Source organism: Poecile atricapillus, chromosome 25, assembly GCF_030490865.1.
Source record: "Poecile atricapillus isolate bPoeAtr1 chromosome 25, bPoeAtr1.hap1, whole genome shotgun sequence".
NCBI classification, from domain to species: Eukaryota; Metazoa; Chordata; class Aves; order Passeriformes; family Paridae; genus Poecile; species Poecile atricapillus.
This window is the reverse complement of record NC_081273.1, coordinates 4,327,807-4,344,402: the sequence shown is the minus strand read 5'-3', so window position 1 is coordinate 4,344,402 and position 16,596 is coordinate 4,327,807. Positions and strand designations below refer to the sequence as shown.

At 43.2% G+C, this 16,596-nt stretch overlaps 1 long non-coding RNA gene across 1 annotated transcript; it reads right to left on the bottom strand.

Annotated features, from left to right (window-relative positions):
* Window positions 1–356: 356 nt before the first annotated feature.
* LOC131588376 (uncharacterized) lies at window positions 357–15,736 on the bottom strand. Its single transcript, XR_009279573.1, has 5 exons — window positions 15,576–15,736; window positions 15,037–15,118; window positions 12,946–13,129; window positions 3,016–3,108; window positions 357–566 (listed from the first exon to the last, which is right to left on the bottom strand). It is a non-coding gene; the product is annotated as an uncharacterized LOC131588376 (long non-coding RNA).
* Between the last annotated feature and the right edge of the window lie 860 nt (window positions 15,737–16,596).

Below are 16,596 nucleotides of genomic sequence, written 5' to 3'. Positions count from 1 at the left end.
AATGGTGGTGCAAGACCACAAAATATTTCCCAAATCATTTCCCTAATGACCTAAAGCTTTCAGATGGGCTGGCTTTATTTTCTGTGTGAGATTTAAATGAGGATTGAGTTGAAAATTAAAATATTAAGAGCAAGAGCTGTCACCTGTCTCTCAGGAATGCACCTGTATTAGTGCAGAATGCCTACACAGCAAATACAGGTTGATTTTTTGGGTCAATACTGACTTCATCTAGGCAGAGCACATCCAAATATCAGGTTTTACCACGCTCTAGAAGCTGGAATACAAAGTTTTTAGGGATACACTGGTTCCCAGACTGTGGGAGTTCAAACTGCTGTCATTCAGTCCAGGTAAACTGGGATATGCTACAAAATACTCTGAATTTTTTAACAGAGAGATCTCAGCACAAATGACTATTTTACCTTCTCTTTGTCCTTTCCTGGCTGCTGGATGCCTGGCTGGGATTTCTGGGTGTGTGGTTGGGATTTCTGGGTGCATGGCTGGGATTTCTGCAATTCCTGAAAAGCTGGAGCAGAACAGCCTTGGAAGTCACTGCTCTTCTGTCAGGTCTGTTTGGGATTAGAAAAGAGTCTCAGAAGTTGTTGGGAAGAAGGAAGGCACAGACACAACTGTTCATGAGGCAAACGAGCTGTCCTTTCATTGGAAACCATTCCAAGACCTCATAATTCCTTGGATGTTTGCAGTTTCCTTCACTACACGTGGAATTATCAGTGCCTATTTTTGGTCTCCATCCCTAACAAGTCCCAGTCAATTTGGGATCCATCTCACCACATTTCCTTGGGCATCTTCTCCCCCGTGGCAAGGAAAGTTCAACTCCCTCCTCGTGGTCCATGAGGGAGAAGAGGGATGGAAGTGGAGTGTCCCATCTCCTCTCCATGAATTCCCTCCCCAGGCTGTTTCTGGTCCTTCACTTCACGTTCAGGGACCCAAAACAAGGACAAAGTTCACATTTCCCTATCGCAGGACAAACACTTTTCCAGGAGGTGAATTGTTTCTTTCGCATTTCACATTCCAGTGGAAACATTCCCTGAAAAACAGTTGCTATCTCCCTGGCTATCCACAGGCTGAACTGAATAAAAACTGGGAATGGAACCCAAGGAAAACAGGACACTTTTGTGCCTTCACTGCTCGAGCTGAGCGAAAACAAAACCAGCAATTAAAGGGGGCGAGCCACCTTCCTTTTTGCTTCCTCCTCTCCTCATTTACAGCTCCTGAGTTGTTCCTTTCCTCATTGCAAAAGGTCCATAACTGTAACACTGCCACGTTCTCCTGGAAATCTTCTTAAATGGCACATGATGGAAGCCATATGATAGGAGCTTAATTACATAGGGGGCATATGGAAGGCATATGACATAAGGACATATGGAAGGCATATGATGGAAGGGCATCCGAGGACATATGATGGGAGTCTAATTAATTGACAATACATTCCTCTCATCAGGGGGAGAGCTGGAATGCTGTTTTGTTCAGAGGAAAAATATGCACATTGAATTATGCTCACCACTGACCATTCTCCTTTTTAATTATGGTTCCTCGGGTTTTGGAGTGGGATGGAGCTTTTTTTCATTTACATCTCACAGCATTAACATCAAGATGTGTTTGACAGGGTTATGATAAATTAGTTTTGAACCTCCTGAAGTTTTGAGTGTGCAGAGCAAATCTGAAATGTTGTCACCAAAAAAAAATTAAAAAAATAAAAATAAAAGAGCCTGTTCTTATTTGGGATTATTCACAAAGCTGCTCCTAGAGAAGTCCCAAACAGGTTAAAAAAACCCAACCCTCATGGAAAAAAAACTCTGCATTGGATGGGAATCAATGCAGCTGAAAATTTGCACTTCCATCTGCAAAAAGATTTATGGGGGGGAAATAAGGTAGTGCCTAGAATGTGCCAAGAAGATTCCTCATTTTTTAACTACCTGCATGTGTTTGGGGCATGTGCCTTCCTGAAACACAGAAGCAGCCTTGTGTTATCCCAGATCCTTTCCTTGTCCTGAGGAGCTGCAGAGCCATAAACCATGGCAGTGATACCTGGAACCCTTTGGAAAGCAAGATGGGATAAAATCCCATTAATCCACTCTTGGAACAACTCGTAAGTGAGCCCTGAGTAACCCTCACAGCTTCTCTTTGCATTCAGCAAACAGGGATTTGCAGCTATTCAAGTTTTTAAGGGCCATTTTACCAGGAAAAAACCAAACAAAAACAGTTTTCTGTGTTATTTAGATGCCTTGAAATATCATTATCATGTTCACACTTTCAGATTAACCCAGTGAAATTAACCCAGTGCCTGCTCCTTATTTTTATTTGCTAAATGAACAAGTTTAGGAAGAGACAGAGCCTGTTATTTCTGGGAACTCAGAAAACCTTGCCAGAATTACTCAGAGAGAGAGTGAAAAGATCTAAGTTCAGGTCCTGGGCCCTGACCAAGGGTTGTGGCCACCACCTTCACCCAGGCCCCCAGAGGACCTGAACCCTGAGCGCTGCCAGCATCAAAATGTTCACTTTTCTGTTCCAGTTTGGGGAGAGTTTCAAGGCTTGTTCAGGTCTCCAATATTAAAGCAAATAAAACCATGGATTTCAGCAGCAGCTGGGTAAATTGGATGTTGCCAATTCCCTGCATTTTAGACCTGTAAAACACATCAGAAATGGGGGGTTTGTTGGTCCCACAGCTTCTCCACAACGTTTGGGGTGTTCCCCAGCTCCTTCATCCAAAGTGCTGCGAGGGAGAAGCAAACCAGCCCTGCTGGAGGCATCAACCTCTGAAACACCCAACTCTGATGTACAAAACCCCTAAAAATCCCCATTTTAACTGAGTGTATTCCCCTCTGGATAGAGGAGGAGCTCTCCTGAGGGCTCTGTAGATTTAGGTACTTTCACCAAAACCCTCCAAGGCTTTATCAGGAAGCATCAGCCTTGTTTAACTCCCAGTGCAGAATTAACTGAGCCAGACAAAGACTGATGGAAAGGGGGGAAAAAAAAAAGAATACAGGATATTTTTACCTTTGGAGATTCTGCTTGCTGACCACGAAGGCAAGAACACTGAGAGGTTGCCATGGTGCTTTTTGGGAATGTTAACACCACGCTGCTCGAGGGCTAATGAAGGAAGACAAACATCACTGGATTTGCTAAAAACTCAATAACACAGCACCGACAAGTAGAGAAAAAAAAAACAAAAAACGCTGATAAGATGAACATTTTGATAATTCTAACGAGGCAGAAGGAAATATAAAAAGGTTTTTTCCAGCTTGTCTTACCTGCTCTTTCCTGTTCCACGTGTCCAGAGCAAAGAGTGCTGAGGATTTATGGTCGCTCCTGGCGCCGGTGTGTGCAAGACCCAAGGAAAGCTAGGAGGTTGTACAGTTATCTCCCTTGGTGTAATTCTAAACTATACAACCTACTACCTCAACCTGGATGCATGCAGTCAAAAATTCATAATCTCAGGGGCTTCTAGTTACAAAAAAAAAAAAACCAAAAAAAAACACAAAACCCCTCCAAATCCTCAGTGGTTTAATTTAGAGGGAATGAACTGCTGGGGGAAAGACACCGAGCCCAAAGTCAGCTCCCCACAATGGAAATGTGATAAGACACAACAAGCCAGGGCTGTTCCTGCTGGATTTGGAGCAGATCACAGAGGTTTTCCCATGAGATGGAATTTTTTTCCCTGGCTAAAAGAATGGTGCTCCCCTTCCACAGCAGATTCAGAGCATACACAGACATACTTATTTTTTTTTAATAAAAAAAGGCATTTAAAGAAGGTTTAGGGTAAAATTTGTCCTTTCTGAACACACCACACTGAGCCTGGATGTTTGAAGGGTGTGCAGGAATGGGCTTGGGAGAGAAGTGCAGAAATCCTGAGGTGAATTTGACCCTCACCCCAAAGGGTTCATTCTGGAAAAGCACCACGAGCCTCCCTCAGCCACGTTCCCTTCACAAGACACGTTTTTAACTTGCATTAATTCCCAGCTGGGATGTGATCCTTGTGACTCGCCCCAGCACCCACCAAGGTGGTGCTTAAAGCAGCAGGCTGTCTGCTTATTGTTTATTATTATTAGTATTAGTAATAATAACAATAATATTCATTACATCAATAATAGTATCAGTAATACTATTAATAATATTAACAATAATAATTTTAATTTTAATTTTAATTTTAATTTTAATTTTAATTATTTTAATAATTTAATAATAATACTTTTAATAATGATAATGATAATGATAATGATAATGATAATGATAATAATGATAATAATGATGATAATAATAAATTAATAATAATAATAATAATAGTAATAATAATAATAATAATAATAATAATAATAATAATAATAATAATAATAATTCCTCCCCAAATGTGCTGGTGGGGCTGGAGCAGGGCTGGGCTGGTGCCCCTCAGGTGAATCCAGCCCCTGGCACAGCAGCTCCCTGCTGGAAGGGGATTCCAAGGGAATCAAACCCCAGGAATGGGTGCTGAGCTCTGCTCAATGCAGGTGCTGCTCTGTTTTCCCAGGATGAAGCAGAACTTTCTGCTGATGTTGGAAAAGGCACTGCCCTGCCTTCACAGCCCAAGGCTGGCAGGAAATAAAGGAGGAAGATGGGAAAGAGCATCAGAATTCAGCCTGCAACAGCAGGAGAATACACTGGGAAAAAAGGAAAATAACCTCAGTGTGATGTCAGGATGTTGATGGGATCCCGGTTTCTAGTGAGCCCATATTCGGTAAAGTTTACTTGGACCAAGGAGTGGAAATCCAGCATATTTTAGTTAACAGCACACTGCAGAGTCGCTGTAACTGTTTGATGATTAGTTAGAGCAGTGACCAAGGCACAGCTCTGGATAAGGAAATCACGGATTTCTGGCCCTGGACTCCAGCCAGGAGCTTTTTCCTTGTCTAAAAGCATCTCAGACCCAACTCCTTGACATAAAATCATCATCTCTGTGCACTGAACAGCTTTTCTCCAACGTGAAATCCAATTAATTAACTCAAGCAGTTTTATGGGAGGGAGTGAACCTGTGTGCTGAGTCAGGCTGATGAAAAATCCCAAATCCTACCCAATCTCTGGGTCACAGAGCAAATTCCCACTCAGACTGCCAGGAACAACCTGGTTCACATCTTGCAGCTATAAATGAAACCACTGCAGCATCACACAGCTGAACCACTCGTTTTCTACAACTTGCACCTGCAAGTATTTTTCTGCACCTCAGTCTTGTAATACCTAACATTCCATAATTGAAAATTTTGAAGTTATTACCTATATCTGATCAGTTAAATGAGAAGGTGCTGTTAACACTGAGACTGACACAGGCACCCCTTGCACACCAGGCAATTAAAAGCAGAGCAAAAAAACTCAAAAACTCTCCAATAATTTGCTCTAAAATGGAAGGTAGGGAGAGGAAGAGAGTTTTGTTTCAGTCAGATACTCAATTCAGCAAAGATCTTTTCCTGGATAAATTCCTTACTTTAGATTTAGGCCAAATTAACCTAAGTTTTTCTCAGGCTGGCCATTGCTAATGACTCCCTACCTCTCTTTGCTGCTCTTCCATCTCCACAAAGAGTCCTCAAGAACTTTCTTAACACCAGAAAAATGTCTGTCCTAGGGTCTGACACCTAATTCACCCTCTGGGGTCAATTTTTAGGCTCCTCCCCATCCTGTTGTATGAATTATCCTGGCAAATTTCCCCCATTTATGGCACTCACTACAGGTGTTTTGCTCCCTCCAAGCTTGGACAGCTGAAAGTGCATTTGCATCCCAGAGGAACTGCAATTTCCAGCAGGAGAAAAAGTGCCAGGCATTTGAGTCGTGCTGCCAAATTGAATATCTGCTGGTAATAACAATAGGAAGTGCAGAGTTTAGGAATTGAGATCAAATATTCCAACAGGAGCTGCTCTCACTGCCATTATTTGTGTCCCTTCGTGTCCCTGCCCCGGGGCTGGGAGCAGAGCAGAGGCAGGCACAGCTCTCCTGACGCTTCCTCGTGGTGCCACCGAGCTCCCTGTTTGTTTTCTGGTGATTTTTGTCAATTATGTCTTTACCCAATTAGCACAATCATACCTAATTACGCAATTAGGGCGAATCTGTAATCTAATGACAATGTTCAATTGCGATACGTTATCGATGTCGGGAAGTTCCTGTTGAACATGTGGAGCTCTGCGTTCCTAAATCAGCTCATGGGGCCCCAGTGCCTTTTGTCTGGGACCCCTTTTAGGCCTCTTGCTGCTTCAGAATCCCAGAAATGATTTCACACTTCTGGGGACAAAAGGGAATCTCTGGCCTAGCCCAGCCCAGCCTTGTTTTAAAGCTACAGCGTAATTAAAAAATTGTATCTTTTCACTCCGTGTAACTCTGTGATTCCTGGAGGAAATGTGACTCCAGCTGCTGTCCTGCCACAGAAATGCTGGGGTTCACATCCAGGGAATTTTTATTTTCCAAAAGAGAGAGAGAATGCCCCTGGGGCAGCTCTCCTCAGGCTCTCCTGCTCTGAAGCTCCCACCTGCCCATGTCCCTGACCCCAGGGGACACCAGCTCCGAGCTTTAATCTGTACTAAAGGGAACTGTTCACTCCTCGCTGGTTTTATCTCCTCTTCCCTTCACAGGCTTCAGGTGAGAGAAAAATCCACAAACTTCTTCCCCTACCCACATTTCCTGCTGAATTCTCCCAAGAGTGAGGTGAGAATCCCAAGCCAGAGCTGATTTTTGGGAACTGCCTGGTTGGAATATCCCACTCCTTCCAAACATCCTTCAGCCTCCAGCAGCGATTCAGTCCCACAGGGGTGCAGAGGGCAGAATATTCCCAAATAATGACATAAAACAGTGCCTCATGCATTAATCCCCTGCACCACATCACACTTCCTATGCATTTACAGACCCACTGACTTTGGACAGGATTCCAGCAATGGACACTCACTACAGATGGTCAGAAAAGCTGAGTTTTGTCTCGTTATAATCAGGAAAATCATCAGCTGAGGTTCAGCTCTGAACCTGTTGGGCTGGGAACGATGCAGAAGAAGAAGGAAGAACCCACCTTCCCTCTGAGATCCTCCTTGCCAAGGAGGGGGTGGGAGAGCAGCAAATCCTCCCGAAGCAAATGCATTTCCTTAAGTCATTGAGCAAAAAATAAATACAAAAAACCCACAAATGCCATCGTTCCAGCTGGAGGGCTGAGATCCCAATTGCCAAATTTCAGCCTGGACTGACCTTGTATTTTTTTTTTTTTTTTCCTTTTTTTTCCCCAGCTGATTTTCATAAACCTCAGACAGGAGGGGGTCTCACCCTGGAAATGCTGACGTGATTCCTGCCGGTCACGTCACTCCTTCAGCTTTATTTGGTGAAACTTTATCAGAAGTTGGTTGTAATGAGGAGCCTCAAGAGGTTCAAAGGTTTACCCCAGCTCAGAAAGCTCTCCTAGAAGTCTGGCAAACACACTAAAAAGGGCTGGAAGTCCAAGAGGCTGCAAAGTAGGGGAAGAAGCCTCATCTGGGCTCAGCTGAAATACAGAACAAGTAAATATTTTGAAAGCTCTCCAAAATCGTTCAACGCATGACAAAAACCGTGCCTCAGCGTTTAGCCAGGGCTGCTGCAATCTGAAGGTTTGCTCAATAGAACATTTCCATCTCTGGGCCTTTCTAGGGGAAAGGTGGCTCTCACTCCTGAACCAAAATGTGACTTTTGAGAGGAGCTGGAGCATCAGCTCTGTGTGAGACAAAACCTGAACCCCCTGTGCTGCATCTAAATGGGGAAGGTGGCAAAAGTATTGACTCTGAATGACCCCAAATCTTTTTTTTTTGGGATTTTTTGGTTTATCCCAAGCCTGCTTTGTGACTGAAACCCTGCAAGACCTGGACCTGGAGCCGAGGCTGGCTTCACCTGCGTGCTGAAAAATGAAGGAGCTGACAGGAAGCTGAACCAAAACCTGGTGTCAGTTCCAGGGTGGATTTCTGGGGCTGGATTTCACCAGGAACCTGCAAAAAATACAAGCAGAGGCTCCCCAGCCCAGCTGGAGCAGCCCCAGCTCAGGGAATGCCACTCCTGCCATGCTCCTCAGCCATGGAGCATTCCTGGCTCTAGGGCAGGTGCCCAAGCCCTGGATCCCTCCCCTAAAAATCCTCTCCTGATTTTCTCTCTTGTCTCCTCCCTTACTGATTAGAAGCAAATAAACAAAAAGAGAGGGAGGAGAGGGGGGGGGGGGAATCAGATTACTGAAATAACCAGAATAGTGAAATTTATCTGCCTTTTAAGAGTTTAACCAGATTTGATTATCTGAATAAGGGTATTTGGATACGGTTCAAATTCCAGGGTACACAATTCCATTCTGCTTATCACGAATCCCATTTGCCACTGCATATGGTTATTCTAATTACCAGGGTGCTATTGTGTGCTCCTCACCAGGCTGGGAGAGGAGGGGACACACAAATAAATTCCCTTTTCATCCCTCACTGAGGACCACAAGGCATCCTTGTGTGCAGGAGACCTTACAGGTGCTCTCAGGCAGCAACAGGAGGGAGAAATAGCCACGAAATTTTGAGAGAGAAAAAGAAAATTTACCAAATATTAAAATTAAAAAAAAAAAAAAAAGAAAGAAAAAAGAGGAGATAAAGAAAAAAGGGGAAGCTTTGCTTCCTCAGAGAACTTCTGCTGCTTTCAGCTCTAGCTGTGGCCAAAGGAAACAAGCACAGCGAAACCTCCCCAGATGAAGATGCAGCCACACGGGAGGGTTGTTTTGTTACCTCTAAAGCAGCCACTCTGCCCATTTCCAGAGAAAGGAGCTGCATTCATTAAGGGACTGATTTTTGGAGAGGATATTGGAACATTTTGGGGTAATTCCCAGCTCTAAGGTGCTCTGGTTTGATTCCAGCAGTGCTCTCTGTGCATCAGTGACAGATGAAGGGAGCTCTGTGCACTCTGGATGGCAGCTGGATCAAAGCTGCTGCACAAATCCAAAACAGGAGGGGAAAATAATAATAATAATAATAATAATAATAATAATAATAATAATAATAATAATAATAATAATAATAATAATAATAATAATAATAATAATAATAATAATAATAATAATAATTTTTAAATCCTTGTAAGAAATGCACAGGTAGGAGCTGCACAGACTCCAATTATTCCCCTCCATCCTAAAAGGAAGACACATTTCAAGGTCCTTCACATCGCTATGTCAGGCTCCAGTTTCACTCGAGAACTTAATGAAGTGCAGTGGAACACAAGCAGCAGCAAAGAAATACAAATTCAGGCTGAATTTGAGAAACACAATGCAGTGCTTCTCAAAAGGCTGGAAAACAAAGTGGCAGGGGCAGAATATGGGAGGCTGCAGCTAAAAAAGAGCAGGGGGGCAACAAGAGACAAGCTGGAATGCATTTAAAACTCAGCAAGAGCAGGTTTAATTTGGTTTATTTATTAAATATTATATATATACATATATATCTAATAGATATATATAATTAAATAGAATTTATTGTTGTATTTATTTATTTGAATGGGTTTATTTATTCAGGGAAGCTGTGCTGGTGGTGCTGCCCTCCCTGACATCCTCCCTGCACAAGTCAAGAGCCTGCAAGAGGCTTCCTTGAACCAGTCCCACAAAGCTGAGACAAAACTCATCACAAAACTCATCCCCAAACTCACCCCAGAGAACCAGGAGCAATCAGCACCCACTCTCAGCCTCAGAAATAACTCCCAGCTCCTCCTCCCAGCAGCACAGGGCCTGCAGCTCACCCCACTTGTGTTGCCACTTCTCTAAAGTTTCCTTTCTAAGCATCCAGCTGTGTTTAGCCCAAGCTTCTCGCCAAAAGGACGTAAAAAAAAAAAATAATAATAAATCTGATATTGATTAGCAGGTCTCAATGTATTCAGAGAGAAATTGCACTGAAATGTTTTACAGAGAAGAAAAAAATATATATAAAAATAACTGTTTCTTCTTTCCTCTTTCAAGTATTGATTTCCTAATCAAATAAAAATACCAAACCAAATGGTGGTAGCTGGTTTTGGGACAAGGCTGACCCAATTCCCCTGCCAGGGGTCTTTTGGCACTCTCTGAAGAGCCAAAACACCCAGGACAAATCCCAGGCTTTTCTCAGCCCATTCTACCACAAATGGCTTTACAGAGGAGAGATCACCCTACAGAAATGTGGATTTTGTTGGGTTTTACCAGCTCATTTCTCCTTGGAGCTCAGACCAAAGGAGCCCACACTTCCCTTGGAGAATCCAACCTGATAAACATTCACAACATTTAAAAAACCATCCCCAAACCAGCCCAGATTATTCACAGATCTCCTGGGAAAACCAATTTTTTATTGTCACAATCTCCTGCTGCTTCCAGGGTGAGCCCCTGCTCATCCCATCGTGGATGGAGCAACGTCCAAGGAGAGCTCAACTCCAGCTCCCTGTCCTGGCTAAAACCCCACCACAGAACGGTCCAGGAGCAAAAGTTCTGCTGGAAACGACTCCTCAGCTTTTATCCCTTGATTTTCCCATCCAAACTTTTGGGGAATATTGAGGATCAGCTTTTATACCCAACTTTACATCACACAGGACACCAAAATGCAGATTTTTTTCCCTTTTTTTAAACCTAGCTTCAGCTCACAGGGAGAAAGAAGAGTGATTTGACTTCTCTGACTCCATTTTAATATAATAAATAGAAAAACTTCTATAATAAATAGAGAACACATAGAAAACCCTGGAAATTCAGCAAAGAGGGGAAAAAAATAAAAAACTTTTTTGGCCTACAGCAGCATGTGTCAAAGCAGCCAAGTTCAAACCCAGAGAAATTTAAAAGTGGAAATGCAGAGCAAATCGTTGGTGGAATTAACACTGAAAGCTGCTGGAAAGAAATATTCAGACTTTATTTTGAGTTTACAGCCTAATTATTTTCATATAGAATCTGTACATTGGGGTTTTCAAAAATGACTTCTTCAAAAATAATTGTTCCACTCTCCCAACTTTAGAGGTTTCTATTCCACAGCAGGCTTTGCACTGCCTGCTTCCATGGTTTTTCCCTGCCCTACCACTTCTTTTGGACTTTCCAGCATGATTATTTTCTCATAAAAACTATTTGAAAAGACACAAATACCACGAAATTGGGAGGAAAGGGGTTCTATAATAAACTGATTTTTGAGAGAGGAGCTGGAAGGCCTCCTGTGTCAGAGAAGGGATTCCAAGTTCCTGGATATGAAGGAGGAGAAGTGATTGTTCCTCTCACAAATTGCTGGGCTAAGCAAGGAAAGAATAGCTCCGTGTTATTTTATAAATGAAACGATTTCATCTGTTTCAGAACTAACACAAGAACGCTCCCCCATCACCAGAGCAGGGCAGGACATGGGTGGGATTTAATTTCTTCAGCCTGATGCCAGATAAACTCCCCCCATCCCTTTTTCCTCAGCACCAACCAAGCCAGCAGCCCTTTGCAGCAGGGGATTCCAGCAGGGCCCGGAGCTGAAAGCTGAGCTGATAATTGCAGGGTGAGATTTGCAGCTCCACTTTTATATTCCTCTAAATAAATAAATAAATAAAAATAATAAAAAAATAAAAATAAAAGAGGGAGGAGGGGGGGGGGAAAAAAGGAGGAAAGAGAGAAGAATATTTGGAGGTGAAGTGCAGCAGCACCCCAGCGTGCACTTGCCAGCCAGCCACAGACCTATAGATACAAGCTTGTGTGGAATATGAGCACAAGTTCGGATCTACGGGTTTGTGGCAGCAGGCAGGGATTTCTGCTCTCACTGCGAGGCTTTGGGGGTCACTTTTGGGGGGGTTGGAAAGAGGAAAAGCCTTTCTGCAAATGGAATTTTCAAGTTTTAGCCAGGAGACTTCGTTCTCTCAGCACCTTAAAGCACCTCCGTGGAGGGTGGGGGGCAGAGTTGTTGATTTTGTTATGACCTAAAGCCACAGATTCCTGCAGTCCCACGGGAGCCTTAAGAAAAATCAGCAAAATAAAATAAAATTTTCAACCAGCCAAAATAAAGCTGATCTGTGTTTCTTCCTCACAAGCGCTTTGCTGGACAGAATTTCTGGTGATTGCACAGCACTGAGGGTAACAGGAACTGAATTAACAGCATTGGAGGTATAGCACTAAAACAGGGCAAGAAATTATCCAACAGCAAAATTTTGGGATATAAACAGAATTCCAACACACAGCCATCCTCCCACCCTGCAAAGAGCTGTTTCCATTCTGGCAGCCTGGCTGAAGCAGGCAGGAGAAACAACTGCGGGAGAGTTGTTTTAACTTTCAGAGAAGTCATTACTGGGCTGGGGTTCCACTTTAATTCTATTTTTAAAGGCAAAAACCAAAACCCCTGTCACTCTGCTAACCAAGCTGGAAACTCCCCCTAACCCTGCATCTCCTCCACACAGACAAATGTAAAATTTCTTTGGGATTTTTCTAATAAAGCTTGAAAAGCAAAGTTTTGCCACCACAAGCTGGAGGCGTCCCCTCCTTCCCCTGAGGTTTCCAAGTTTCCTTTCCTGCATCAGGGATATTTCCCATTTTATTGGTGGGGAATCAGGCTGGAGAGAGCCTGGCTGTGAGCCCCACATGGAGCTGCTGGAGAAAATCCCCGAGATCAACTCTTGCTCAAAGTGCCACCAATTTTTCACTTCTCTTTCTTCAGGAGACAAACCATATTAATGCAAGTTAATATTATCCTCTGTAAAATCAAACAGGCAGCACTTGGAAAAGAATTTTGCTATTTGGATGCTGTTAGAAAATTCTCCTTTTTTTATGTATATATATATTTTTTTTAATATTTTTTTTGTGCAGGTTCTTAAAATAAATCACTTCAACCTTTCCAGCCTGGTAAATATGCAATTATAAAACACAATTTTCCTTTATTTGGAATCACTGGGTGGCAAGAAATTCCTGTTATAGATGTTAAACTTTCACCATCTGCCCAAAGGTTATCTAAATCCATCCTCCAAGTTTAGATTCCTACTCACCTCAGAAGGGTCCAGCTTTTCCCCAAAGTTTTCAGCAGCCAAAAAAATTCGTGCTGCAGCATCTTTGAAAATCCGGGATGGCTTTGCTGCTGGAATTTTGGGGTGGAGAAAACTCTGTCCCTGCAGTGGTCAAGGCTGGAGCGGGGCAGGGAGCAGAGGGATTGTGCCCTCCTTGGGAACAGAGCTGCAAATGGAACACAACAAATGTTACCCGGCCAAAAATAACCCCAGGCCTCCACTACAAAGCTCATTTATTGCAGGGAACCTGAGGTTAAAACCCAGGTTGTCCAACAGGGCCTAAAGGTAAAATATTGGGGGTCAGCTGTTGCTGGGTGCAGCAGGATTTCTTCCCCTGGCAGGGAATTCTCCCCTCAGTCTCACTGTGTTATTCAAAGCTGCAAAATCAGGCAGAATGTTTTCTTTATGGCCAGTACATTTATTTTAACCCTAATATTCTTTACATTCAGTTCTGTGGATGAAGTGAGCTAATTTCAATGGCTCTGGCAGAGATACACTTGATTTTTTCATGAGAGATGATCTCACTGAAATACCCAAGGTAGGGGGGAGGTTACATTTTCCTCACTTTATCTATTCCCAAAACTTTTATTTCTTTTTTTTTTTTCTCTTTGCCATTAACTCCCAAATCTCCTTTCCCTGGGTTAAATCCTCGAAGGACACCAAGCTGTAATATTCGGGTGTTTTTTGCACGGGACACGAGTGCCCAGCTCTGCCCGCAGGGAACACCCAGAGCCAAACCTGAGCCAGAGCTTCGAGGAGCCCGGCACATGCTCCAGGAAATGTGGGATTTGTTGGGATAAACCCACCCTGCTCTCCCTGCCTAAAGGAGGGCTGATCCCTGCTGCACCTCCCACTCCCCACCTGATTGGCTTCTCCAGCACAAAAGGGAAAAAGGAGACTTGGGATCCATGGCCAGAGGTGGGGGGAAAAAAAGGGGAGAAAAAAGGTGGAAAAGCAGCAAGAGCTATCCCAGGAAAAAGGATATCCCAAATAAATCCCCACTGTAAATCTGATTGTGCATTGCTGAGAGCCCTGGAGGAACAGGGAACAGGGATGGCATTCCATGGAATGGATGGAAATTACAAATATCCAGCTCCTTTCGGGAAACAAACTCATGGACAAGCTTTAAGACAGCAAACTGAGAAATGCAGCAGCAAACCAACAGTTTTGTTTGTTGAAAAATGCAGATTTTTAATTTTTTTTATTAATTAATTTTTTTTTTTTAATGAGCTCTGCTTTTTAAACAGGAATTTCACTTGTATCGAATATATTCAGGGGGATTGAAAGAGAGCCATGGATTTGCCAAGATGTGGGGTTGGAAACGTTTTCCCCCCATTGCTTGATCCCACAGCTCTTGTGAAAACCTGATGAACATACAGACAGTGGCAGAAAATCCATCAGAGGCAAACAAATCAATTGGCATCAGCCTGTATTTGCCTCAGACTCTAAGATTACAAATAAAAAGTTTCAACCTGTGCATTAAGGTATTTATATTTAGGGTTTTTTGATATCCTTGTACTGAGCATACTCATTTTTAATTTTACTCTATCAGTGATCACAGGATCAACAAGGCTTTGGTACGTGGCACAGCCGAAAATACAGAATATTTTTGTCAGCAACAACCTAACAGAAAACTGATATTTTAGAGATTTATAGCCAAAGGAATACAGAGGGAAATATGGAGAAATAAAATCTCTGAAGAGCTAACATTGGGGTTTGGTCTGTGGGTGGTTTTCTTGCAAACCACAAAGCAGAAATGCCCTGTCCAGGAAAATCGATCACTACGGAATGCATTGTGTGCCTGAGCAAAAAGCTGTTTGCAGCCATTTCGTCCCGAAATTCAGGCAAATAAGAAACACAACTGTGAAATAATTCCCATTCTTTTCCCCACAGTTTTAACCCCAATGTAATTAGGCCTATAAAAATATATATATATATAATATATATACATACAAACACGCACTCTTATCCTAGCTTTAAAGAGAAACTCTAAGGATTTCTGTGCTGGACTTGATTTTAAGGAATTAGAAGGGAAAGCAGAAGGAAAAGGCAGATACTGAGAATCCAAATTACCTCAGCAGCAGCAGCATTCTGCAGGATTTCCTATGGAACGTGCGCTGCCATATTGCTAGGCCCAACTCCTCTGGAACGTTTTCTGGAAGACAAAATATTTATGGATATTTTCATGGCATATTTTCAAGGAATGGATGCTGTTTTCCTACACCCAGAGGCTACAGCTTTAGGAGCAAAAGGAACAGCCAAGCTCCTACGAGATAAATTACTCCCCCCTCCCAATATCCTCATTTTAAATTGGATTTTTTTGGATGATTATTCCCCGTGTTCCACCTTGGATCGACCCACTCGCGCTCTGCCCCCCAGGCGAGGAGTTCAACCCGTGGAAATAAAACATTCCTTGGAGCACAACCACTCCAGAAGTTTGCCAGTCCTATTCCCACCAAACCCATCCAGGAAAAGAAAGAAACGGGGAGGCAAACGCCTTCCCTGGCAGTCAGTAACGCGCACCAACTCCTGAAAGTGATTAATTCTCATCTCCAGAGCCTTAAACCCAAAGTCCAGCTGGAGAAAGCAGAATGGAAGCGGAGCATCGTTACCTGCTCTGGAGGAGGTTCACCAAGCAAGCTTTTTTTAAGCTTGTTGACTCTTTTAACACTGATACAAGGAATAATTATTTCTCTGTGCCGACGCGATTGTTAAAAGAGGAGAAGCCCCGGATTGTGGTGGCTCCGTGGATGCTATTCTTTTTGCACCACAGCAGGATTCTTGGCTGCCAGTCCAAGCTGCTTTCACTTGCCAAGTTTTAAGATGCCGGTTTTGCCTTTCATTTTATTGTTCCTTTCGCAACGTTAAAGAGCGACTTAAAAAAAAAACCACAACAAAAAAAAACCCCCCCATGCACAGCTGCTATCGGGGAGGGGGGGAATTATTTGAATTTTGCACAAGAATGGAGATGAGGAAGGAGAGAGCTGTGATGTAACCACAACGACACCCACAGAAATATTCCCAATATTGGGGGGGACGGGCCGGCTCCCGATCCTGGCGTTTCCCCACCGCCAGGAAAGCGGGGAAGAGGAAAACCTAAAAGCAGCCAGACCCACGAGCAAGCACGGCAGAGCTGCTGCTTCTCCCCCCTCTCAGCACCACCACCTCGATTCTTAATCCACTCCAGGCTCTTCCTCCCCTGCCAGGGTTTCATCCAGGGGGTGCAGGCGTGGAGAGGTTGGGGAGCAGCTCCTGACAAAAGGATTCCCCCCCTGCACACGTCCTCCCACCCACCCTTCTTCCGTGACAGGATTCACCCATTCCCAAACATCCCGGCCTTTCTTGGATGCGATGCCACCGGGAAGAAGCTCCATGGAAAAACCTCCTGTCCCAGCTCCCTGCGGGGTCCTCCTCCAAACACATTCCTCCAGCGTAAGGAATTCCATTTTAACCATTTTTTTATATAATTTGCCAATAGATCAATTTTATTTTTTTTTCTGTTTTTATTTTCCTTTTTAAAATTTTTTTTTAAATTTTATTTAGATTTTTAAAATTTTTTATTTTTTTTTTTTTAACCATTATTATTTTTTCAATCCCCAGCTTCACCACCGAGGAGTTGATTTATTTCATTTT